Source organism: Petaurus breviceps, unplaced genomic scaffold (assembly GCF_028583685.1).
Source record: "Petaurus breviceps papuanus isolate PSGF00001 unplaced genomic scaffold, PetGlider_PUasm1.0 90792, whole genome shotgun sequence".
Classification (NCBI taxonomy): domain Eukaryota; kingdom Metazoa; phylum Chordata; class Mammalia; order Diprotodontia; family Petauridae; genus Petaurus; species Petaurus breviceps.
This window is the reverse complement of record NW_027187347.1, coordinates 11,606,895-11,634,735: the sequence shown is the minus strand read 5'-3', so window position 1 is coordinate 11,634,735 and position 27,841 is coordinate 11,606,895. Positions and strand designations below refer to the sequence as shown.

The 27,841-nt window shown below is 36.6% G+C and overlaps 1 protein-coding gene across 39 annotated transcripts in view; it reads left to right on the top strand.

Annotated features, from left to right (window-relative positions):
* ZBTB20 (zinc finger and BTB domain containing 20) overlaps window positions 1-27,841 on the top strand; it is a 1,019,756-nt gene that overhangs the window by 227,716 nt on the left and 764,199 nt on the right. For 6 of the 39 annotated variants that reach the window (XM_069069937.1, XM_069069947.1, XM_069069954.1 and 3 more), the window contains one exon: window positions 17,917-17,974. The exons of the other annotated variants lie outside the window; for them this stretch is intronic. The gene's annotated coding sequence lies outside the window, so the exon portion shown is untranslated. The remainder of the gene's footprint in view (window positions 1-17,916; window positions 17,975-27,841) is intronic. 39 annotated transcript variants of the gene reach the window in all.

The following is a 27,841-nucleotide window of genomic DNA, read 5'->3' as shown; positions in this document are numbered from 1 at the left end:
TGTCTGCATACATCTAAAAATAGCTCAGAGTATATAGAAAGTATTCTGTTGACACTGAATAAATGACTCATAATTTTTTTATGATTTCTTAATTTATGAAGCAGTTTTTCTCATTTTTCACTAAATTTCATTCCCTGTTGAGGACTATATGATTGCCAAGTTCATAAGATTAAATCTAAAGCATAAGGAGAGGCCAGCAAAGAAAAGCATCTCAATAATTCTCTTCAAAAATCTATAACCACCATTTTGTGATTCATGCCTTGAATATTTTAGAAATGGTTGAATGGGTTTTCTCCAAACTTTCCAGATTCCTCAGGAAAGTGAAAGTACCATAACACATTTTCATTCAAGAAGTCTGGTAAGTGAAAAGAAAGTCACTGAGCATTTTGGCCATAGAATGAGAGTGACTTTCCACTACTCTTAGATAGATAATTACATAAAAAGATTTCTGAAGATGTCATAGGAGAGAGCATTTCCTTCCATTATTGGCAAAAGTGAGAGGCCATGGACTTTTCTAGAATGAACTTTTTTGACATTGTTTTGTTTTTCTGAGCTGTCTTTTTTCTCTTCTCTTTTTTTATTATTGTTTTAAAGATGTTTCTCCATGAGGGGTGAGATAGAAATGTGTTTTGGGAAATATAAATGATAAAAATAAAAATTTTTTAAAAAAGATATAATCCTTTTTAGCTGAATTTTAAAGATTTTCATGGTCATTTTGCTACACAGAAGCTTCTTTGTTTAAACTTCATAGTTATATAAAGCAATATAGCCAGTGCTATATTAGTACTCCAAACTGTTTTAGTGGCCGTCATAGTGGCTTTTCATGAAAAGTTAATTTTTCCAAAATTAATTTTTGTTGTACCTTGTCCTTCATGTCTATGTATCATGTTTTGTTTTTCTTCTTCATCCTCCATGTGTTAATTATGCTTCCATGTTTTCCTCTCAATGGCCCAAATTTGTGATTTCATCAGTTTAGGGCAGCTAGGTGGCACAGTAGATAGAGTGCCAAGTCTGGATTTAACTTCCTATGTTCAAATATGGCCTTAGACACTTACTAGCTGTGTGATCCTGGGCAGGTCATTTAACCCTGTTTGCCTCAGTTTCCACATCTATAAAGTGAACTGGAGAAGGAAATGGCAAACCATTCTCGTATCTTTGCCAAGAAAACCTCAAATGCGGTGAAAAGGAGTTGGATAGAATATGATTGAACAACAACAACAGTGTAGGAAACTCCCTTGACAGATGCAATTCATCGACTCATCTGTAATTTATAACCTTAGGGAATTATTCCAGTCACTGCAAAATTAAGTGACTTACCTAGAGTCACAAAATTAAAATGTCTCTAAGGTAGGACTTGAACCCATATTTTCCAGATCCCAATGCTTCTTCTCCATAAAATTTTGCCACTTTTCTTCTTAATTTCATTATAGCTTTTTTGAAGTAGAATAACACATGACATTCTACTTAAAAATTTGTATTACACTAGATAGAACATATATCTAACATTTACTTTCAGCATTTTTTCTTGTGACTTGTTATTATTTTCTCTTATTATACCATATACTTCTTTCATGTTTTTTTAGTCTTTACCTTCCTTTCTCATGTCTAAACTTTACATCATCTTTTATGTAGTCCCAGTTCCATTGCTTAAAATAGCTATTCTGTATAACTGCGATGTATATTTATCACTATAATAATGTCTTCTATGTATGATACTAATGATGAAAATGACAGCCGATATTCTCTATGGTACTTTAAGTCAACAAGCACTTATTAAGTGCCTGCTACATACCAGGCATTGCTGTAAACACTGAGGATACAAAGAAAGCATAAGAGTCTCTGTCCTCCTCATACAGCTCACATATAATGGGGGAGACAACATACAAACAAACAAGACACACACGGAATAAATTAGAGATGATCTCCAAGGGAAGACACTTAACATTAAGAAGGAACAGGAAAGACTTTTCGCAGAAAGCATAGGCCTAATTAAATGAAACCATGAAATCCAGGAAGTAAAGAGGAAGGAGAATTTTAGGCATGGTGGACAGCTGGAAAAAACGCAGAGTTAGGCGATATAGTATCTTTTGTGAAAAACGACAAGATACCAGTAAGATCATAGAGTATACAAGAAGGGAATAAGATATGAGAAGCTTGGAAAGGTAAGAAGGGACCAGGATTTGAAGGATTTTAAGAGCTAAAAAGGACAGGTGGGTACGAACAAGGCATTATCATCCACATCACTTTATAGTTTTCAGAATATGTGCTTTCCTCTATATTTCTTGTTTACTCATCACAATAACCCCATGAGGTATTTGGAAGCAAAATATATTATTATAGATAAAGAAACTGGAGCTCAGAGATATTACATGAGTTGTCCAAGATCACAAGGTGAATTGCTATTAGAACTGAGACTAGAACCCCAGGTCTTCTGACTTAATTTAAAAAAATGAGTTCACACTATGTGCAGATCACTGTGCTGGACAAACTAAAGTGTGAAGACATTTGTCCATGTAGAGTGGGGATTGAACCACATCTAAGCGTTGTATCTTCCTCAGTGCCTTAAATAGGATTCTTCAGATTGTAGGTGCTTAATAAATATTTGTTCTTAAAGTGAATATAAAAAAACCCTTAAATTACCAAAAATGACCAATGAGAAAAAATACTTTATCATCACCCCCCCCCCATTCTCAATTTCATTGGAAAAAACGTGAGTAAGTAATACAGGATGGTCAGACTTACATGGTTTATGAGTCTGCATCATTGAACTCACGATATGATCTTTCTGTCAAAGCCCACCCCTCTTCAGTCTTCCTTATTATTATCGAGAGTGTCATCATCCTTCAGTCACCCTGTCACTGACTTTGGGTTCTCCTTGATCCATCCCCCACATGTCCAGTCAGTTGCCAGATATTGTTTCTACATCCCCAGCCTCTCTCCCATCTGTGCCCTTCTTTCTGTTCATACCTTATTTCAGTCCAATTGTGCTTCTTGCCTGACTATTGCAATAGCCTCTTACTTGATCCTCCTGCCCCTAGTCCCTCCCCTCTCCAGTCTATTCTCCCCTCTGCTACCAAACTTCTTAATGCATAGATGGGAACACATAATCTCTCTATTCAATAAACTCTGGTATCAAATAAAATCTAGAATCAAAACTTTTTGTCTTTTTCTTATCTTTTTAAGATTTCTGTTTCTATATAAGTTTTATGATATATGTAATTAGTAGCACAGTACTATACTTGTATATAAATGACTTACAAATAAATACATATATTGTGTGCATATGCTCAAAAACTTTTTTCCCCAATGATAGCAATACATGATCAAAAATGTTTAGGAACCACTCATCTGTTCTGGATAGTCTTTATTCAGTTTTTCCTGGGTAGATGGATAGGCCAAACTCTTTTGCATGGTTATGGATCTTATTTAGGAGGCTCTTCTGTGTGACAGTTTGACATAATCAGCACAATTTATCAACTAACAAGCATTTCTTAATCAATCAACAGTTTTTTTTAATACTCAGTATGGGCTAGGTGCTGGGGACACACATCCAAAGAATGAAAAAGTCCTGCCTTCAGCATGCTAGTAGGGGGGAAATGTCATCCACAAACAGAATGTCATTCTTAAAACAAAAGCTGTCCTTTTTAATAACCAATATTTTTCTGGTGATGTTGAATGTTTGTAATTCATAGAATATTACAGTCTCCAAAGAATGTAAGTTGAGGATCACCAAATAGGCAATAGAGAGGCACATGGTGGGTGGGAGCAAACTGCAATATGTTATGAACAAAGTATTATATTAAAAGAAGCAGTGTAAAGGCAAAGAAATGTATGATTGAAAAAGAAGACAGCCAGACTGCTCAAAAAACAGGAACAAGGGATAACATCCTACTTGGTGCCTCTAGTTTCTTCCCTCTCTATTCTATTCACCTCACATCTGGCAGAATAATTTTTCTTGAGGACAGATCTGCAGTACAGCTCAAACAGACCTTCTCTCTATTCCTCATACAAGGTACTCGAGTGGACCTTGGAAAGCACTCTTCTCTTCCCTGTGCCTCATAGAATCCTTGATTTCCCTCAAGACTCAGCTCACGGTCACTATTTTTGCATGATCCCCTCAACTGCTAGTGTCCATCTTCACTAACTTGCACTTCACTACCTTATACTCATATATTTATTCTGCAAATACTTGTATGTGTACACTTTATCTCAGCTGGCAATGTATAAGCTCCTGGCCAACATTTTATCTTTATGTCACAGCTCCATTTATATTCTTGGCATTTCAAGAGAAGACAAGGAGCACATTGGGTAGGACTCCTGTGGCTAACCTACGGGAGGACATTGGTAAAAGTTGCAAGGAATCAGCACACATGGATGGGCTGGCACAATTTCTCCCCCTTTAGATTGAGAGCAGGGACTGTTTTCTCCTTTCTTTGTGTAGCCAGTGCTTAGCACAGCTCCTGCTACATAGAAGATGCTTAATAAATGATTGCTGATTTGACTTGATTTGGGATCTATATACTGTTGAAAGATTATTTGTATTCTTGGAATCACAGATCCCTTATATTAATAAAAGGAAAAAGTAATATATAGTTTTTAATAAATTATATATAAAGGGATTAGGAAAGAAAAATAATTTCCAATATGAATTGATCAGGGCCAGGTTTCATGGGATAAGCAGTCTTTGGGTTGAGTGTTAAAAAATGGTAGGATTTCAACACAGATGGGTGATAGAAAAATCTGTAGGTATAGATAGATAGATAGATAGATCGATACATATGTGCCAAAATTATTTGTAGGTGGAGCAAGAGCATACCATGTAACAGGAATGTCACATGCATGGGGGGAAAGCATGAGCTATGCATACTAGAGGTAACTAGTCTAAGAAATGGTTAGGTAGTGATAGGTTAGGGGTCCCTGAATGGCAGACCAAAGAGTTTGGACTTTATTCAGTAGACAGTAGGGAGTCGTTGAAAGATTCTGAGTAGTGAAATGACCCATTCTATGCATAAAGAAAATTAATACGACAGGCCTGGATTCCTAATATAATTCTCTTTCTACCACACCAGGCTTTCTTTTCTCTTAACCTCAGCTTCTTGAGTGAATCCTCAGAGGTTGGCTCTTTTCACTATATCACTCATTATCTTTTATTTGTATTATCTTCCCTTTTGATCTAAATCTCTTAACTGGTCTATAATCACCATAGGGCAGGAACTACGTCTTTTATATTAACACTGTGTCTTATGTGTGTCAGTATGTTTTTGTTTTCAGTATATTTACTTACTAAAATAAATATCCTTGTGTTTCCTTTTGTGCTTAAATAGTCAACTGCACGGTCACATTGTTTTATTGGAATATGAGTCCATACATGCATGAGGACAGAAATATTTGCAGTTTGTGATTTCATCATGGAATCATTTGAGTCTTATACTCTATATAGAATCATAGATAAAGACCTGGAAGGAACCTTAGAGGATATTGACAATTACCAAATTTAAAAAGTAAAGAAATTGAGGCCAGCCAACTGGTCAGTTGTCTGAGGCAGGATTTGGACCCAGGTTTTCCTGACTCCAGTTTCAGCACCCTACCTGCTTACTACACTGTTCTTAATGAGTAATTAATTTCTGTGCCTTCTGTTCATTTTAACAAAACTGTTCAATTAAATTATTTTTTTTTTTACTGGTTTCATAGGGGCATAGGATTTAGAGCTGAAAGCGTCTTTAGGGATCATTTGCTCCACCAAATGATAATTCTGTAGATGAGGGAACCAAAACCCATAGAGAATGAGTGACAAGATCATATAGGACATAAGAAGCAGAGCTAAGATTTGAACCCTAGTCTCCTGACTTCAAACTATGCTTTTTACATGACCAACAATAGTTTATTTTAAGTGTTTTGTTAATGGAAGAAGCCATTTATTTCCTCTTTTCATATTAATTTATGTTGTTTAAGGCCTGACTCTTTTTGACCCCATTTGGGATTTTCTTGGCAAATATTTTGGAGTAGTTTATCATTTTCTTCTCTGGCTAATTTTACAGGTGAGGAAAATGCGGCAAACATGGTTAATTGACTTTTCCAGGGTGACACAGCTAATAAATGTTTGAGGATGGATTTGAACTTACATCTTCCTAACTCCAGGCAGACCCAGTGCTCTATCCACTGTGCCACCTCGATGCCCAGATATATTGATTTATACTTGGTACATTTTAATAGTTGCCATCTGTTCACCCAGGGAGTGCCCATAACCTCTGCTAGGGCTGCAGAGTGCCCAGTGGGAGTTTCTGCAGCCCCTCTATTTCTTTCAAAAGGGGCCATTCTGTCTACCCTGCTTAATAGCTGTTCTGGATTTCTGGCTTTAATGGGCCTACAAGCTCAAAGTTGAGGTCAGGGACACTGTGAAGTCCTAGGCCAGATTAAGCACATGGTTCAGAGAACAGTGATCTGTGCTCTAGATCAGTCATTTTAAACTCAAATCTCATGTTTGTTTTGAGTTTATAGAACTCTATTTGAACTACTGTTTACATCTTTGTTTCTCTTCATAAAGCCTTGTTATTCCAGTTACATATGATATTCTCTGATCAGAGAGACAAAGGAGCACACAGTATACCTTGGGGGCAGGGTGTTTTGAGGTGCTGTAAGCAACCAGGTCCAACCCATGCATTTGAATTACCTGGTCTAGACCATCCTGCCAAGATACACAGATATAATCAAACTTGATCATCTGTTAGAGGGTACAAAAAGTTGAATAATAATAACAACCAGAATTTATGTAGCTTTTAAAAGTTTGCAAAAAGTTTTATTCATATGTACTATCTCATTTGATCCTCACAACAGCCCCATGAAGTAGGTGCCATTGTTATTTCCATTTTAGAGATGAAGAAACATTAAGTGATTTGTCACATGGCAGGATTTGAACCTCACATTTTTCTGACTCCAGGTCTGGCACTCCACTGTGCCACCAATGGATATTAACAAGATTGTATGTATTTGATTTGACCTTGGAAAAGAGTTCTATGCTAAGGAACTTGTGTAATTATCTATCTTCCTTCTGTGCCTATCCCACAGCACTTCTCAGCTCAACTCCAATGTCAATAGGACAAGTATCTGTGAATTGTGGAAGGGACAAGAAAGAAGCAAATGGATGAAGAAGGCCTATATAGGAATGAATTTGTAATGGAAAAAATTAAAAAAAAATTAAGGTTTTAGTGTATCAGCATTTAATAGATGCCTATGTTTCTAACTTATCTTGTTTTTTTTTTAATGAAGTCTGATCAACAAATCAGGATAGCCAAATTGCTAATGTTTAAAATTCAAAATGATTTGATTTACTTCATCATGCCCATTTAGATTCGAATAACTCACTAAAAATCATACTTTTTCTTTTTTTTTTACTTTTCTAATCTTGGAATAACGTTCAAAGGAAAGGTCTTAGCTTAAATTAGATTCCATCTTAGAGGAAAGCACATTTCATTAGACAATTAATTAGGTAGACTTCCATAGACAATTTTGAATTCTGACCAGTAAGTTCACATTCATTCCATCCACAGCCCTTAACTGTGATCTGACCTAGGCTCATAGCCTGTCTTTCCTTTCAGAAGAGTAAAGAAATGTAGGTAAAGTGATATATAATGACATCCTTTCCTGGGGGATTCTGTGTACATGTATAAAAATAGAATGTGTGTGTGTGTGTGTGTGTTTTCAAGCATTTGGAAGTCAAACTAAAGATGCATGCAGTGTGTGATCTGTGCTGATTGCTAAGGGTGCCACCATTTGGATTTCCTAACATTTCTGCTTATGTGGTATCATCCTTGATTTTTGCAGTGACACCATCCTTTTTGTTTAATTTGTGTGGTCATTAAAATTATATTTAGATTTTGACCCTTTCAGAAGTGAGATCATAATTTACAAATAGCCGTGCTTTTACAATCTCTAACAAATAACCATTGAAAGAGTATCTAAACAGTAGAAAGTATTGTACTGATTAAGAAGATAGTTTGAATTAAACAATTTTCTTTTTAAACACATTGGTTAGTATTTCATAGAGAGAGAAATGTTTGCTCTTGAGTTTTTTTTTTCCAAAAGTAAAAATATAATTAAACTATACTCACCAAATGCAAAATTCTCACTGAGCAGAAAAAAATCCTGGAAGTAAGTCTAAACAAACTTCACACTTATTTGACAAAGCTCATTCAATGTTTTACAAACTTCTCAGAATGTGCTAGGCCATAGACCCACTGCTAAGCTAATTTCAGAATATTTCTATTAATTCATGACATTAAACTCATAACAAAAATAGATGTGTGGAATAACTGGGCTTCCAAGTTATGCTATAGTAGCCTTGAAAATAGTTCTCCTAAATCATGAGACAAAAATTCAGGATAGCACAAAAGAAAAATTCTACATTTATTGATAATGCCTATGTTTTTCTAGTCCTATTTGTGGCTACTAGGTAATTTAATAAATAGAGCACAGAAGCACTAGTAATAGAACACTAGAATCAGAAAGATCTGAGTTCAAATGTAGTCACAGATACTAGCTGTGTAACCCTGGGCAAGTAATTCAACTCTGTTTGCCTTAGTTTCTTCATCTGTAAAATGATCTGGAGAAGGAAATGGCAAACCACTCCGATATCATTGCTAAGAAAACCTCAAATGGGATCACAAAGAGGACATGACTGAAATGACAACATCGCTGTTATTATTAACAATGTTATGTTTTTGAATGAACATTATAAAGGAAACCAATTATATTGAAACACAGTAATCAAATTTTTTTATGAGTTCACGGACCCCAGGCTTACTCTCCTCCTCTTCTCTGCCCCCCCACAGCTAGATAGGTTCAAATTCCAACTTCATTTTAGCCTCACTCTCTGATTTCTGGTAAGCAAGTACTTATTTTTATATGTGTGTTAATGAAAAACCTAAGTACTGTTCCATATTTAACCCACAGTTTTTGAAACTAAATATTTAAAGAGAAAAGATTGATGATCTTTTAGTTTAATATTAGTTCCCAATATACAAACAACTAATTTTTACATGTCCTCTTTATTCCAGCTACCACCTTAGAATAACCACTGATGGCTGAGTGGCCCACAATTTCCCTTTCTTCCTTCACATTATTGATATTTAGTATTTCCCTCGTTAAATCATTTTACTTCTCCTTGTGATTCTGGTATTGAAAGCACCACCCAAATAACTCCAACTCCCTTCTGAGAAAGAAAGTTTTAAGGTTTCACTGCTTTCATGCCTTCTCCATTTAAACAGGTGGCTTGCTTGCTTTGTTCCCTAGGAACAGCTTTATAGATTAAAATGCTGTGTCTACAGTACACAGTGGCACTATTAACATACCAGAATGAGGCCAAGGGAAAACTCATATAGGAGCTACACACCTAAGTACAGTTAGTAAACAGAGACAGTAAGTCTCATTAAGCATAATTAAACCTAATATTGACTGTAAACTGTTACTTACCTTAAACTTCTCTGTGGAGAGAGGGGAAAGGGATTAACCTAGCAAATTGGGACATTAATTACTATCTCTTTCCCATTAAAGTTACAATCAAGAAGGACTATATTCATAAATAAAACATAGTAGGGATTGAGAAATGTAGAATATGTAAATTGTTAAAAAAGGGAAGGAAAAAGGTGAGTTAGCTGTGAGTGATGCCAGTGCAAACAAAATGGTGCTGTGGCTAATTATGATGAAAATATGTAGGATGAATCATGGGAGCATAACCTTGGCTTCTGATGGATGAGGACTGCTTCATAGGAGATTTTGTAAGGCAACAGAGTACAGTCTTTCATATTTAGCTTCCTTAGACTAACACAGGATTGTTTGAGGGGAGGATGGAGGGAGGAACAGGAAACAGACGTTTTTACTTTTTTTCCCCCAGTCATTAATATCCTCCTTTCTTTCTGAAATTGATGATAATGACTGCTTAAGTGTTGTTTGATTTCTTAGCAGGAAGGTGTATTGCTGGTTTTTGTTCAGTGGCTAGGGTTTGCTAACTAGTCTCCTGCTACTATTTAATAATTTCCTTCTTGGGTGCAATCTAAAGGGTATGTTGTGAAGGAGATAAAAATGTCAGCTAAATTTAAGATCGACTGTTAACTTTTTATATTGTACTGCTGCCCAGAGGGGGGAGGAAGGATCTGGGGAAATAAGAATTTAAAGAGAAAAGCAGAGGTATGACAATCCAAGCTTACCCATCACACTTTGCATTTCTTCCTCCAAGGTCCACATCATGTTAATCATCAGTGGTTCAGTTTGCATCAGTTTTGAACCTTGGGTTCTAACTGCACATTTACAATTTCTATCTATCTGCTAGCATTTTTGCATTTCTTTGGGCTCCTGATCAGCCAAGTCTTGCCATACTAATTTTTTTCCTATTATTCCTATTAAATCATGTAAGATGATTGGTTATGCATATGAAATGAATGTGTATCTATACATTTCTTTGAATGTAGGTTTTAATTTTAGAACTTAAACCTTAATTTAACATGGACTTTGAAACAAATGAGGTTTAATCATATTAGTTTTATAGCCTCTGTGCTAAGCTAACTCAGTAAGAATAATTGAGGGACATGAACCCACCCTCTGCTCCCTCCCTCCCCCCCCCCCACAAAAATTCCCGAACTGCTTGGATGACAGAGGATGAACAAAAACAGTGAGAGTAGGAGTACTTCTATCCTCTGTTCTTGTAACAATCGTGACATTACGAAATAACCATAACAATGGCACTCTTATTAATCAGACATATTTATACAGAATTAGTGTTGGCTTCTACTCTATATTACCTTTAGTTTTACATGAACTTTTATTATCTCTGCATATCAAAAGAGACATGGTGAATGAACAAAGAAGCCCTGTTATGAGACAAGTATTATTTGACATTTTGGGAAGCTCTTATTATAGGGTTTCCTCCTAAGTGAGGATAACGGGAAGGTTGTCATTAGTTGCACTGTTGCAGACACGGTGGATTTTTAAAAACAGAAATGGATCCCGCTTTTTTTCCTTTTCCCTTTTTTTGTGAAGATTTATCACCTAAAATAATTAGAATTATTTCAAGATTTCCAATAGAACCATATCCCACTTAACTCCATTTTGTTTTCAAAAATTTTTTTAATTTAAAAATTAACTTAGAACATCTCTTAGAATTGTTGTCTTCCTTATAACTTTCAGGGCTATATGTAGATTACTTAATTTAAGAAATAATTTTTGGACTACTGGCAAATACACTGATTAGAATAAAATTCTAAAGGACTGTAGCAGAACCATAGGTTAGATGTCTTCCTAGATGTGCAACAGTCAAATCAGAGTTATTGAAGTCTTCTACTAAATTTGTAACAACTATGGATGGTGTTTATGAGTCGATGCAAACAAACACCCAAACACCATTGAAACTGAAGCATTAGCAATGTATGTATTAGCATCTTTATGTATGGATTCTCTGGCTTACTCTAAGTCTCTGTAACTACACCTGGCATGATGTCCTACTAACCCAGGTTGTTTTCCAGTATGTAGAGGGCTAGGTGGTATAATGGTTAGAATGCTGGACTTGGAGTCTCAGATACTTACTGGATAAATGATACTGTTTAAGTCGCAGAATGTCCCTGAGCCTCGTAAAGTGAGATATTTGGGCTTCATGACCTGTAAGGTCTCTTATAGCTTTAAATCTATGATCCTCTTCATTATTAATTTATAATCAAACCTCACCATAACATCTCTTGCTTTGATCATCTAAGATATAAATCAGATAGGCTGTAATAAACTGAGCTTGCCCTTGAACTCCAGCAGTGGTAATACCCCTGAGTGTGTCTTTTTATCATTGTCATGTTATTTACTACCTGTGCATAAAAATGTTCCTATGAAGCTTATTGCCTCCTCTGACATTGTGTTGCCTAACATTTTGCAATCTGACTTCAACGTCATCACTCAGTTGGAATGCTCTCTCCAAAGTTACCAGTGATTTCTTAATTGCCAGATCCAATGACCTTTTCTTAGCCTTGATCATTCTACAGTTCCTAGATAATCTTTCCTCTTTGGGTTTTATCATGCTTCCTTTTCCTCTCTGGCCATTCCTAAGTTTATTATGATAAATTGTCGTCCATGTCCTACCATTTAACTACAAGTATGACTCCCAAAGCAGATATATGAATCTCAGCTCTATAGAATAATCCATAGACTCTTTCCTGAGATCTGGAGTCATATCACTGTCTGTTGGATGTTTTACAATGTATTTCTGTAAAGCCACACACAAGCAGCTTTCCAGAGGACTACTGCTGTGAACAGCTTTCAAGGTTCTGATTACATAGTATAGTGAATTCTCTATTCAGTAAAAATCAGAGCAAAATACCGCAGAAAATCAAGGTATAGCATTCACAATGTTACAACTTATCACAGAAAATTAAAATACAATATGCACCATGTCACAACTCAACAACTTATCACTGAAATGTCCACATAGTTTTCACCAAAGTGGTCACACAGTTTTCAACAAAGTACAATCATTTAGTAACTCAATCATTCAATCATCCTTAATTCAATCAGTCTTAAGAGGGAGAGCCTCCTTAATCCTTAACTCAAAGGGACACAAAGTATAATAGTCAAAGTTCTCCACCCATGGGGTGCAATTACGTTACAGTATCAGTCACTATTCAGTATTCTCTTAAGGGGTAGTGGAAAATACACAGGCCATCCACCCCTCAATCACAAGTAAGTTGCAATGTCAACACTCACTATTCAGTACTCTTTTAAAGGGTAGTGGAAAATACACAGGCCATCCACCCCTAAGTCAGAAGTTGTGATTTTAAATAAATTTTATCAGTCACTACTCAGTATCCATGGAGAAGGTTTTTCATCTTGTCTCGAGGCAGGTAGCTCTTACCTGAATCCACCTGTCACCTGTGTTCAAAGGCAGACAGCTCCCAGCTCTTTGTCCAGTTCTCCATGCAGTTCCTACTCCACTTTGAAGCTCACAGTATCCAATCCATCTCAAATCCTTCATAGTCTCTGTTCCTGGGAAGAGAAAATTTAACAGAGCCACAGACAGAGTACCAACACCACAGTCATGCTTCCTCTGGAAGCTTCAGCTGGCCCTTGGAAGTCTTTAGCAGCTTTGTTCTCAAAATCAAAATCACTTTCTCCCATTCTCAAAATCAAAATCATTTTCTCATGGAAGTTTCAGTACAGCAACAGCAGCCCAGCCTTGAGATGCTCACTGAGAGAAATTCTCTCTCTTTCTCCTCTCTCTCCAGCATCAGCTGCTCTGCTTCCAGATGCTGGTCTGCAGAAGTTTTGACTATCTAGCTTGTACTCTTCCTTAAATACGGTGTAGCTCCTCCCTGTTCAGCCCCTTCCTCTTATGTCAGCAACAGGGGTTCATACCTTCTGTTTCTTTAATAGAGGCTTAATTTGAAACTAGGTGCTAAGTACCTATCAGCTTGGCAATACAAAGGGATTTTCAAATTTCATTACTATTACAATTTCCCATAGGAGTCTCCTGAATTCATTAAAGCCAAAATAGATCCCCTTATCTTTGTTTCCAATCTTATCTCCTTCCTTAACTTCACCATTTTGTGGAGAAGACCTCCCAATTCACAAGGTCAGGTTCCCTATATTGGTGTTGACATTGACTCATCCTTCTTCTTCATTTCAAATTATATTAGTTGCTAAATCTTATTGTTTCTGCCCCCACATCCTCTGTCTCATCCATCTACTTATTATTATTATTATTATACTCTGCTTATTAACCACCACCCTAATTCAGGCCTTCATCACCTCCCAAATGAACTATTACAGGAGTCCAGGCTTATTACACACTATTCCCCAACATAGACTCTTCTGCCAAACCAGTCAGGCTTTGTCACTGTTCCTCACTCATAACATTCCATGTCCCATCTTATTGCCTTTGTATAGACTACAAGATTTGCAATAGAATACATTTCCTTCTCACTGCCTTTCTTTAGAATTCTTAACTTCCTAAAAAACTCAAGTCTAACCTCGTTCCTGAGGACTTAACTTATCCTGCAGCTGTTAATGACTCAGCCTCACCTTCTCTCATTACCTAGTCTTAACATTATATTTACATACATGTATATACATATCTGTATACACACATTGTTTCACCAAAAATAATGTAAGCACCATGAGGACAAGCATGATTTCGTATTTGTATTTATATCCCTGTTAGGATATAACATAGTGCCTTGCACATAGAAAACACTCAATAAATGCTTGTTAATTGGTTGATTAATGGATTGATTTTGCAGAATGAATTCATTTTAATCTTATAACACCTGACCTGTTTCCAGTAGTATTTCATGTAACCTGTAATTTAGCTTTTCGATAAAAGTTAAATATGAATTATAAAATCATATCAGTAATGGAGAGGTAGGTGAGACTTTATGACTCTAAGAGTTTAAAATCAACATACTTTTAAATTTCTTGAGAAAAAAATAAAAAATATACGAAAAATGATTTCACTGATGGCATCCCTTTTTTAGGTATTAGTAGCTTAAACTTTTTTTTTTGGCCTCCCTTCTGATTTTTGCCATTCAGAGTTTTAAGCATAGTTCAAATATCACCCTTTGGTGATGCATAAAATTGTCCAAAGCAGTTACAATGAACTTAATAAAAGTGCTAGTTAGTCTTATTAGAGGTTTGAAATGGTGTAAAAATAATATTAATGGATTTCCTTGAAACTAATTAAAAAAAGGAACATAGAGTTCTTCCAAATCAAAGTTGCAGGGAATAAGCTTAGGGTTTAAAAAAAATTAAAAAGAAACAATGAAATACTAATAAAATCCAAGGCCTGTATAGCATTGAACCAGCAAAAGAGGTCTTTTGACAGCTATATCACATACTTGCCAATTTGGGTTCATCATGATTTCCTGTTGTTGTTTTTTTTTTTAAGCAATTGGGGTTAAGTAACTTGCTCAAGGTTACACGGCCAGTTGTTTCTGGGTGTGGTGCTGAGTATCTGAGCCTGGGATTCGATCTCCAGGTCATCCCGACACTGGAGCCAGTGCTCTTACTCGCTGTGCTACCTGGCCGCCCCTATCATGATTTCCTGTTAACTCCTTTGGGATTTTGGTTCTGTGTGATAACTGGTTTGAATAGAAAAGGAAAACCACAAGAACTACTCAGTTCTCTCATGTTTTGGACTATTTGTCCCAGTGTTTGGGACTAAACCAAATAAACCAATAAAAAAAGACTTCTACTCACCTGTCTCTTTTTATATAGATGAAAACTTTCAAAGTTGTCAGTAAAATTTTAAAGTTAACATATTCACATCATCTCAACGTTTTCAGCATCATTTGATAATTTGATGGTCTTTACTGAAGGAGGTCTAGAATTTGTCTGAGATTTACATATAGTGCCCAAAAGGCCCTGATAGCAAAGCCAAGCTTTTCCGTGATTCGACATATGTTACCAGAAATTGAGTTTTAAAATTTTTAATAGATGATACAATTTGTAAATTATGCCCCTTTGACCTTTGGGATATTTTGTGACTTCTAAGTTTCCCTTTGCAATTTTACTTTCTGCTATTGCCACTTTATGCTGGCTATTTATAAACTTACTTTACTATACTGATTGGGAGAGAGGGGGTATGGTCAGGAGGACCAGAATGAAATACAACTTTAACAGAGAACCCAATATAAATGTTAATGTCTGTAGACATATGTATATAGACTGAGGTCAGTGAGGTAACTCAGGTAACTTACCTCTTGTCTATTCAGTACAATTTTTCTTCCTCACTAACTATAATAAGGAATTATTTTGCAGAAGATACGATTCTCTATAATAAAAAAAAAGACCTTTTTCTCTCCCTCCCCCATTCCTGGTTTCCTTTAATAATCTGCTATTGATCTGTCATCTAACAGTTTAAACATTCCTTGAATTTAAACCTTAATTGTTAGTCTACACCAACTCTTGAAATAATGAATTCTAGTAGTACCAGATCTGTTCCCCATTATTTCAATGATATATTCTAAAGATCATTAAGAAAGGAGAATTTAAATGTGTTCCTAATTCATAACTTTATGAGCAATTGCCCTTGCTTTTTGTCAACAGTTTACTTTTTCCAATGTCTTTTTAAAAATTCTTTAGATTATGGAATGGAAAAATCTTGATTAAAACATTGGTATGTGATTATTAGATTGGGAAACTCCTGGTAAATTAATACTCTTGACCATTGAAGGTCAGCACTTTCTTACAATTTGTAATGCTGTTATCTGGGGTATCAGGAATTGACTTTCCCAGGGTCTCACAGTCAATATTTGTCCAAGGCAGGACTTGAACCAGTTTTTCCTGACTAAGAGGCTATGTCTCTAACCATATACCAGACTGTCTCTCATTTCCTGTCTTATTCCTGTGCTTAATTTGTTATGGTAGTCATTTCTGTTGTTTTAGTCTTACACTTAGCTGTTTGTAGTCTAAAGAATGTATACTGGGTACCTAATATATTCAAAATCCTCTCAAAGAACTCAGAGATGTTATTCTTTAAGCATTGTTTTCCCTTGCAGCAAAATATTGCCTTTTCCTCAGTTAGTTTTTGTTTAGGGATTCAGTACCCATTACATATTCCATTAGCCTACTAGTTTGGAAGCAAGACTCACAAATTTTTAGTTCTTGTGATCTCCTCTGAAGCTCTTCATATGAATAGGAGTCATGCTAAAAATCTGTCTTCTAACAGAAGTGTTGTAATATTAATAATACCAGGTTATGTAGACTTTGACCAACAGTTCTCCAATTTTACCCTTTAAACTCTTATGGCAGATACTATCTAATTTTATCCAATGATTGATCTGTACTGAGTTCTTCAGATCTAAGAAACCCTGTGTGTCTGTCACTCTTTTGTTTAGCACCTCATAACTTGTTTCTGTCTCATATATATCAAAAGACAATTAGGGATAGACATTTCCATAAGTAAAGAATCAATCAAAATCACTGTAATCTCTCTTCTATCTCCTTTTAGTTTTAGGTTTACTATTTGTACCAATAATCATTAAATGGTCTCATAGATTCTGTAGCTGGTATTTTTCCCTTTAATGTAATAATTACTAGAAATCCACAATTTAAAAGATAAGGGGAAAGACCACTAATCAAAACTAGCATTTCCTAGTCAAGCACCATGATTCAAGTAACAAAATCTCCCACGCAGGTCTAGGGGTCAGAGGAGTCCAGGAGGAGCAATAAAGGGTAGTTTTGGTGTTATGGGTATTTTAGCTCAAAGGCATCTCAGTGTATCTCAGGGTAAAGAAATGTCTTTTTTGACTTTGTAATCTCTTGAACTATATTGAATTTTCCTTAATTATTTTTTGTCATACTGAATTTCTAGTTTCTGTCTTATTTGCCTCATTTCTCCTGTTCTCCTTTATGTAATCTTTCTTTGGAAAATTGAGTTTCCCCATGAGATAACTCTTTTATTTTGTTGGTTAGCTATGCACCCTCTTTTCCCACAATGCTTGATATTTTTGATTCTTAGCACGCATTTATCCTGGGCCTCTGATATAGTGATTTTGAATAGATTTTTTTTACCTTTAAAACTATTCCTTTCAATCTCTGCCCTCTGCACCTCAGCTGATACCTCCATTTTGTCATAGTTCTCTCTTCTAAAATTAACTGTGTGATAGATTTCTTTGGTTTTCCATCTTCTGGAAGAATGGTAAACTTAATATTCATGGAGGTATGTGTTTCTTGCTATACACACAGTTCCCGTCAGGCCTGAGCATTAGCAAACTGTCTGTCTTAGTCCATCTTAGAAACCCAGCACATTCAGCAGTGATAACTCCTGGCCTTGTGTGCCATTGCCAAGTAGTATGCTATGTAAGACACTGACTATTACTGTTTACTTGCATGGAGAACCCAATTGCTCCTCTATCCTCTGCTCATTCATTGCTTACCTTTGCCTACTAGGGAGACTGAGTTAACTGTTTGGGACTTTGACTGTCAAAGGAGCAAGGCAGTTTACAAGGTAAGAAAAAAAACATCATGTGTATTTTGATCTCCTCTTATTTATCCCAAATATTTAATTATGTAGAATTACTTTGGTCTCAAGCTATTTGGAAAAGGTAGCATTTACTCGGTCTGGGTGGGAAATTACATTTTTATATAACCTTCCCCAGGTCGTCTATAAATTCAGGCTATTTTTTTCCTTTTTGACATCAGAATGGCTCCAGATAAATTTTTTTTCATACATAGAAAAGACAATTGATTTGTTAGCTACTTGTTCTTGAGTATGAAAATATCTATAGCCACTTGCAGCTTCAGTGAGTACCTTTCTTGATTTTTTGATGTTATTCTGCGTGCTAGGTCCTGATGAATAGAGTGTTGGAAGAGTCCTTCCTTACTAAGCTATTCTCACAGTCACAGAGTATAACAACTATTAGGTCTTTAAGAATATTTGATTGTAATTTTTATAAGCTTGGGACCATGACTTCTCATATTTGTCAGTCCTCTACAGTGTCTAGTCGTGTGCCATGGAGTAGGTGCTTAGTCAACATAAATTGTTGCTGAAAATTCCTAGAATGTTGCTGTAAAAAGAGGGAATTGCAGAGCAAGTGTTTTTGCAGTTTTAAGGAAAACATCAAGATTTCATCTCTATGTATTGAAAGGCACAGACATTTGTGTGGAGACACTCAAATTTGGATAAGTCCATTTTTAGTAAACTGTGTGGGGAGTGACATGCGTGGAGCTCCATTAATAGCAGAGTGTGTTGTGTTCTTTTCATTTCTTTTTGTTAGTTAATTTTGTGGCTATTACAAGTACCAGATGGATGACTGCTTTGAAAGAAAATCCTTTGTAGATGGAAGTGTTTCAGTAATAACATCCCAGATACACATCTACAAAGTATGTTTCTATCTTAGTTTGGAAAGTCACCTCCAGAGAACAGGAATATGAGTCTCCGTAGGCAGCGAACTTATTAAACCTCATTTGTCTTAGAGATCCAGTGGTTCTCTTGTCAAAGTGCTTTTCTTTACTTACTTATCTGGAGGTCACCTCCCATTTGATGACTCCTCGTGAGCACATTTTTTGAAGAGCCTTAAACTTCAGTGGGAGTAGGGTAGGATAACTGTAGGAAGATAAAGGGATGCTTCTTATCTAGGGCGGTCGAATTCTATTCTAGGTAGTCTGGTATCCACATGTATGACTATTGGCTAATTTTTTAGGACAAATTTAGGACTTTGTCCTCCTTCCCACATTGTTTCTTGAATTTTTAGGGGTGAAATGGTGAGACATTTAATGTGTAAGAGGCTACATACATACGTACACGGTATGTCTTTTGATTCATGCGTAAATTGGATTTAAGTGAGTTGCACAAAGTCTTCAGCCTCATTCTCTCCTCCAGAGTCATCACTGTCCAGTAACAAAACACATTCAAGATGACTGGTGATGGCTCAAGATGCAGTAGATGACCTTCGCGTCTTTGTTGTCTAGCCAAGCTCTAAGCATTCCATAGTGTCAGCGTCATCTGCCTTCATGGTCTTTGGAGCCAGTTGTTCTCATGTGCCCATTCCACCAGGGCAAATCTTCACATGCTTCAATTAGACTCCTCCCTAACTCACTGATGAGTTTGAGACTCCTCAGTTATGTACATACATACATACATACATATATGAACTCACAAGCAAGTACTTACATAGTGATCAGAAGAAGTGATACAAGGACACTCTCAAAGTGGAATTGATTGTGTGACATGGGAGACACTGGTGCAGCACCACCCAGCATGGTATACCCTCATCAGAGAAGGTGCTATGCTCTATGAGCGAAGCAGATTTGAAGTAACTCAAAAGACATGTGAGATGCACAAATTTAGAGAATCTACCCCACATGTCCACATAGACTATTTGTGTCCCACCTATCGTAGAGCATTACGAGCTCATACTGGTCTGATCAGCCACAGTCAGATACACTGACTGTAGCATAGTGATGTCACTTTGGTCCTCTGAGAATGAAGGACAACAACCAACTATAACCACATTATATGCATGCATGTATATATGTATGTATGCATGTGTTTATGTATGTATATATGTAGCAGCAGTCAGGCCCTATATACATATACATACATATATAAACCATATATGTATATACACATATATGTTAGGAAATACTGGCCATGGCTTAGGCATGGCATTTGGGTTCTTAGAATCAAAGGTACATTCCTATTATTCAATCAACAAGCTAAAAAGAGAAGCTCCTATTTCCTTTAAGAGGTGAATCACTTTGACATCTGATTAGAAGATAAATTGGAGAGAGTAAAGACTTATAGCAGGAAAACCAATTAGGAGGATATTGTAAATATTCCAATCTAAAGGTTCTAAAAGATTAAATGAAGGTGATAGCTTTGTGAGCAGAGAGAAAAGGACAAATTCAAGAGAGGTTATGGAAATAGAAACTATCAGATTTAACAATAATTGGTTCTGTGGGGTGAGGGAGAATAAGGAGCAGAGAATGATACTGAGATAGAGAACTTAGGATAATGAAAGAATATTGATATTTCTAGAGAAATAGAGAAGTTTGATGAGGAGTTATTTGGAGAGAAAGATAAGTTTTTCTTTCAGATGTATTGAGTTTGGGATGTCTGTGGAAAATTCATTTTGACTCAAGCTCAGGAGAGAGTCTAGGACTGGATATATAGATTTTAGAGTCTTCTTTATGGAGAAAATAATGAGATCACCAAGGAGGATGTATAGGGAGAGACTAGAAGAAGTACACTCTGTTCCACTTGCAGTTAGGGGGCATGATATGGATTAGGAACAAGTATAGGAACCTGAGAAGAAAACTGTCAGGCAGAAGAACAAAGAAAGAGTGGTGTCATGAAACTTCAGAGAAGAAAGAGTTTCCAGGTCGAGAGAATAGTAAATAGTGTCAAAATATAGCATAGAAAATACGGCAGAGGGGTCCAGAAGGCGAGAAGTGTGAAACAGCCATTCGATTTGATAATTTAGAGGTCACTGGTAGCTCTAGAGAGAGCAGTTTCAGTGGAATAATGAGTTTAGAAGCCAAATTATTAGCGATTATGGAGTGGTTATTTCAAAGTGAACATTATTAAAGCAGGGGAAAGTCATATATTTATTTCTACTTTTTCAGTGAGGCCCATTTACATATGGGGCAAGGGGAAGCAAAACAGTAAAGGAGGCATGTTTTCCTGCAGCACACACACATTGTTCATTACAAGTCTCAGGGAATTGAACACTACATGTTTTAGTCCCATATCCAGGTTATGGGGCATGAATAAAACTAACCAAGTCTCCTAATTCATTTTACATGGGCTGGCTCAGTAACCACAACTCAGTGTATTTTCAAGTTCCATAGTTGCTGAAGCAGGTGATCTTTGCTTAACACTCTGTCACTTCTACCTTCATAGCATTAGCTCATGGACAGCTAATTTTTAACCCTTCCTAACCTTCTTCCCCTATTTTCTCAAACTCAGAAGCCCCCTTAGTAGACTCAGAAATATGTAATCTATGTCAATTTTTTCCTAGCCTTTAAAAAAATAGATTCATCATATTTATGTAAGAAACTGTATACCTGTATAGCTGAATAGTCAGGCCTTTGATGGATAGACTAAGTTTTGTAGTGGTGATCCAATGCTAGGTGCAAAAAAAAAAGTTCCAACTTGCAAATTGGGGACTTTAGTTTTAGAGACTGATGTATCACAATTTCTTTCTGCATCAAATTTATTTTATTTTATTATTTTTTGCTTTTTGGAGGGGGAAGGGTAGGGCAATTGGGGTTAAGTGACTTGCCTAAGGCCACACAGCTAGTATGTTTTAAGTGTATGTTATGTGGCTGTATTTGAACTCGGGTCCTCCTGACTCCAGGGCTGGTGCTCTATTCACTGTGCCACCTAGCTCCCCCTCTCCATTAACTTTACCTTAATTGCCTGTATTTTATATTCTGTATCAGCCACAGAAGCACTAGCTTACCATTAGGCTTTGGTTAACTGGGCACCTCAGTTTCTTCATCTCAAATACTTAGATACATGTAAAGCCAAGCACAAGCAACTTTCCAGAGGACTGCTGCTGTGAATACCTCTAAGGTTCTGATCATATAGTATTAGTAAACTCTCTATTTATTCAGTAATAAACTAAGACAAAACATTCACAGAAACCAAAGTACAGCATTCACAATGTTATATAACATAACAATTTATCACTAAAGTGGCCACATAATTTTCACCAAAGTGGCCACATAGTTTTAAAGAAAAGATATCAGTAAATAAGTCCTTAAGGGACACAAAGTACAAAGGTCAAAATTCTCCACCCCTAGGTCACATTGTCTTAATCTCTCAGTCAAAAAGTCTTTTTTCTTCTTGATTGGAGATTAGTTTCCAATCATCCTTAACTCAATCATCTTTAATACAAAGTACTCCCACCCCCTAGGCCACAGTAAATCATGTTCTTCTCAGTCAGCACTAAGTACCCAAGGAGAGGTCTTTTCATGTTGACTCAAGCTTGGCTGGCTCCCAGATTCCATGGTTCCTCTTCCATGGGTCCAGATCCTGCTTGAATCTACCCAGTTGTCACTTGGATTCACAGGCAGGCAGCTCTCAGCTCCTCGTCCAGTTCCATATTGAAGCTCACAGTGTCCAGTCTACTTCAAGTTCTCTGCAGTTTCTGTTTCTGGGAAGACAGAGCTTAACAGAAGCAAAACAACATTCATGCACATTGCTAGCACCACCATCAGTTCACTATCTGCCTGTGAAATGAACACAGACCCACAAATAAGGTCTGAGAACTCAACACAAATTGTCAGTATAGTCCCAGGACCTCTGAAACCCTTTCCCAGGACTTGTGTAAACAGACAACAAGAAAATCCTCTTTCAGGGCTTCCAGTAAGGTGTATCACAAACACAAATCAACACAGACAAACAGAGTGCTGGCCACCACGAGTGTTCCCTTCTCAGTTCTGCTCTCTCCCAGCTTGTGCTCAGCTTTTTATCTGGTCATTAGCTCCTCCCTGTTCCTCTCACCTCTTATATCCTTCCTGTTTCTGTCTGTGGCAAGTCCCTCCCACTGTGGGTCTCACAAGCACAAGTTCTGTTTCTTTTTTTTTTTTTCTTTTTTGGAGGGCAATTGAGGTTAAGTAACTTGCCCAAGGTTACATGGCTAGTTTTTTTTGTGTGGGTGTTAAGTGTCTGAGGCCAGAACTGAGCTCAGGTCCTTCTGACTCCAGGGCCGGCGTTTTACTCACTGTGCCACCTAGCTGCCCCACAAGTTCTGTTTCTTAACCAATACTTAATATAATCATGGGCAAGGCTCAAAAGAAACTTGAAATGAAACAAGGTGCTAAATAATTAAATAGCTGAACCAAGGCACTAAGTACTTCTTTGCCATTACCATACATAAATCTATGTCATCAGATTATTTCCTCTAATGCTTGTCAATTTGGTATAACTCTTGTCTGTATCACCCCCACAAAGAATCTACCTTGTTTTCTGGGGGTTTTCTTTATTTTTTTTTCTCTTCACATTGTGAAGAAGCCAGTCAACCTCTAGGACGTCCATCAGTAATCTGCCTTTCTTATCATGTGACCAACTCATTTTATTTTTCCTTTATGCATCTCTTTGATAATATTCTTTATATTATAGCCTGCAGTCAGGGAGACCTTCCCCTTTTAATTCCTTCTCTGTAATGCTTTGAAACCAGCTTTTACCCACCACCTGCCTATCCTTTGCCCTTTGAATTAGCCTGTTTAAATTCTTTAGTGATTGCATCATTTTATGGCTGTAGTAGCTATATGATACCTTAGGAGTATTGATATTAAAGAAATAGAACTTTGTATGTAGGAGAAGCTTGGGGTCATTAATAGAACTTTGCACCTTCTGAAAGACAATCTAGACTACTCCCACCTGTTCAATTATGGACCTAGTTCATCATTTATTTGCTTTATCTGTCCAGAATTAACTTGCTATCTAGTCTGTACACATACATGGTGTGCATGCATGCACACACACATATACAGCCATAGGTTATCTGTTCAGCTACCTACCATAGTCTGAACAATAGGAACTCTTCATCATCTTGGTGTTACCTATATAAATATTTAGGCCACAATCTTCAGAATGTTTATTCTGGGGCTAGATGAAATCAATGCACTATCATCAACAAATAAAGAATTTGGAGAATCTTATTATCTACAGTGACTCCTTTCTCAACTTCAGTTCTGTGCTGGATCTCCTCTTTGACAGTGGTGAACACTTTTTTTTTTTGCTTTTTGGAGGGGGGGAAGGCAGGGCAATTGGGGTTAAGTGACTTGCCCAAGGTCACACGGCTAGTAAGTGTTGAATGCCTGAGGCCAGATTTAAACTCAGGTCCTCCTGACTCCAGCTGGTGTGAGCCAGTGCTCTATTCACTGTGCCACCTACCCACCCCTGTAATGAATACTTTTAGTAGGAATACTTCTCTCCATTCTTTGCCTCATTTGATATTAATGAGCAAAGGATCATTAGGCAAAAAATAGTTATTTTTGTTGTGGTAGGAAGAAATTAGAATAGGCAACGAGGAGACAAAACTATCACTCTTTGCAGATGATATGATGGTATACTTAAGAGAATCATAGTGAATCAACTAAAAAGCTAACTCAAAATAATTAACAACTTTAGCAAAGTTGCAATATATAAAATAAACCCACATAAATCGTCAACATTTCTCTGTATTACCAACAAAAGCCAGCAGCAAGAGACAGAAAGAGAAATTTCATTGGAAATAACTATAAACAATATAAAATACTTGGGAATCTACCTACAAAGACAAACTCAGTAACTATATGAATACAATTACAAAACACTTTTCACACGAATAAAATAATATCTAAACAACTGGAGATATATTAATTGTACATGAGTAGACCAAGGCAATATAATAAGAATGACAATTTTAATTAAAATTAATTTGCTTATTCATTGGCATACCAATTAGGCTACCAAATAATTATTTTATAGAACTAGAAGAAATAGTATCAAATTTCATCTGGAAGAACAAAAAGTCAAGAGTATCAAGAGAATAAATGAAAAAAAAATGTGAAGGAAGGTGGCCTAGCAGAACTAGATCTCAAATTATAATAAAGCAGTAATTATCAAAGCAATCTCAAATTATCACAAAGCAGTAATCATGAAAACAATCTGGTACTGGCCAAAAAATATAGTGGTGGATCAATGGAATAAATCAGGTACACAATACATAGTACTAAATGACCGTAGTAATAAAATGTTTGATAAATCTAAATATATTAACTTTTGGGACAAGAACTCACTATTTGACAAAAATTGCTGGGAAAACTAGAAAGTAGTTTGGCAGAAACTAGGTGTGATGCCATGCACAGAAGCTTTCCAGAAAAATGCTGCTGTGAACAGCTTTTAATTACACAGCATAGTGAACACTCTTATTTATTCCATAACAAATCAAAGCAAAACATTCACAGAAAATCAAGGTACAGCATTTACAATATTACAGCTTATCACAGAAAATCACAATATAATATTCACAACAGCTTATCATTAAAATGGCCACATAGTTTTCACCAAAGTGGTCACAATATTTAGAACAAAGAACAATCATCTCAAAGTACAATAGTCAAAGTCTTCCACTCATGGGGCAAAGTCTTAAGTTAACTCAGTCACTTATTCAACAGTAAATTACTAAGTAAAATCACAATATAGTCTCAAAGTACAATAGTCAAAGTCTTCCACTCATGGGGCAAAGCCTTCCACTCATGGGGCAACTTGATTAACTCAATCAGTCACTTATTCAGCAATCAATTACTAAGTACCATACACAAACCCTCCACCCCTAGGTCACTAGTAAACTACAATTTCATCATTACTCTGTACCCAGGGAGAAGTCTTTCCATCTTGACTTGGAGCCAGTTCTCAGATTCCCTGGATCCCCTTCCATGGTCCCAGATTTTACTTGGATTCACCAGAGTGTCACCTGGGTTCAGTGGCAGACAGCTCCCTGTTTCTTGTACAACTCCCTGGGTAGGTCCTCCTCCACACTGAAATGGTCTGGTCCAAGTCAGATCCTTCACAATTTCTGCTCCAGGGAATTCAAGGCTCAACCAAGCCACAAACAAAGAAAGTCTCAGCATCCCAGTCATGCTTTCCTCAGTCACCTGGGCTCCTGACTCTGGGTTCCTGGCTCCTCGACTCTGGGCTCCTGGGCTCCGGTACTCCAGACTCCTGGGCTCCTGGCTCCTGGCTTCCAGCTCAGGCTGCAGGCTCCTGGCTCCTATTCAGAAAAAGCTCCACCACCACAAATTATCAGGAAATTCTGACTCAGTTCTCAATTCTCCCTTCTGTAGCTGCTCTGACACCAGATGCTGGTCTCAAGAAATTCTAACTGTGCCTCTCTGGGGCTTTTCTTATATACACAGCATTAGTTACTTCATGTTTCAGCCAACCCCTTCCTGTTATGTCAGCAACAGGAGATAGGATTCATACCTTTGGTTTTCCCAACAAAGGCATGATCAATTACTAAGTGCTAAGTACCTGCTACCTTTGCCAACGCAAAAGGATCTTCAGATTCAAATTACATTACCATTACACTAGTTATGGACAAACAGTCTCACAGTATATACCAAGATGAGATCAAAATAGGTACATGATTTAGACATAAAGAGTAATATTATAAGTAGGGAGAGCATGAAAAATTGTATGTCATATCTATGAATAAGGAAAGAATTTGTGACCAAACAAGAGATAGAGAGCTTTATGAGATGTCCATTATATATATATATATATATATATCTTTTTGAAGGGCATTTGGGGTTAAGTGACTTGCCCAAAGTCACACGACTAGTAATTGTGTCAAGTGTCTGAGGCTGGATTTGAACTCAGGTCCTTTTGACTCCAGGGCCTTTGCTCTATTTACTGTGCCACCTAGCCGCTCCTGGATATTTTTTTTTATATTAAAATAAAAAGTTTTTTAGAAACAAAACCAATGCAGTCAAGATTAGAAGGAAAGCAAGAAGCTGTGGAGAATTTTTTATAGCAAGTTTCTCTGATAAAGGCCTTAATTTCTATGAGAGTAAGATTCAAGTATTGTCTGCCACCCCTCTCCCTTATTTTTCCTTCCACTGAACAGTTCTTCCTTTTGTGTCTATTTTATATGAGATCATTTCCCCCTTTTTACTTTCCCTTCCCCTTTCCCCCAGCACATCCCTTTCTGTTACCCCTTGATATTGTTTTTTTGAAAACATCCCATCATAGTCAACTCATACCTGTGCCCTCTCTCTCTGTAGACTCCTTCTAACTGCCCTAATAATAATAAAGCTCTTAGAAGTTATAAGTATCATCTTCCCAAATAGGAATGTAAATAATTTAACCTTACTGAAATTTTTATGATTTCTCTTTTTTGTTTACTTTTTTATGCTTCTCTTGAGTCTTATATTTGAAAGTCAGATTTTCTATTCAGCTCTGTTTTTTTTTATCAGTAATGCTTGAAAATCCTCCATTTCATTAAATATCCATTTTTTTTCCCTTGAAGGATTATACTCAGTTTTGGTGGGTAGGTGATCCTTGGTTGTAATCCTAACTCCTTTGCCTTCTGGAATATCATTCCAAGATCTCTTCTCCTTTAATATGGAAGCTGTTAAATCTTGTGTGATTCTGACTGTGGCTCCATGATATTTGAATTGTTTCTTTCTGGTTGCTTGTAATATTTTTTCCATGACCTGGAACCTCTGGAATTTGAGTATAATATCCCTGGGATTTTTCATTTTGGAAATCTTCCTTGGTGGTGTTTGGTGGTTTCTTTTCATTTCTATTATACACTCATAGTTTACTTTTTCATCCTATCTTTGTAGGATAAGATTCTTTGGTCTTTAACATAATGCT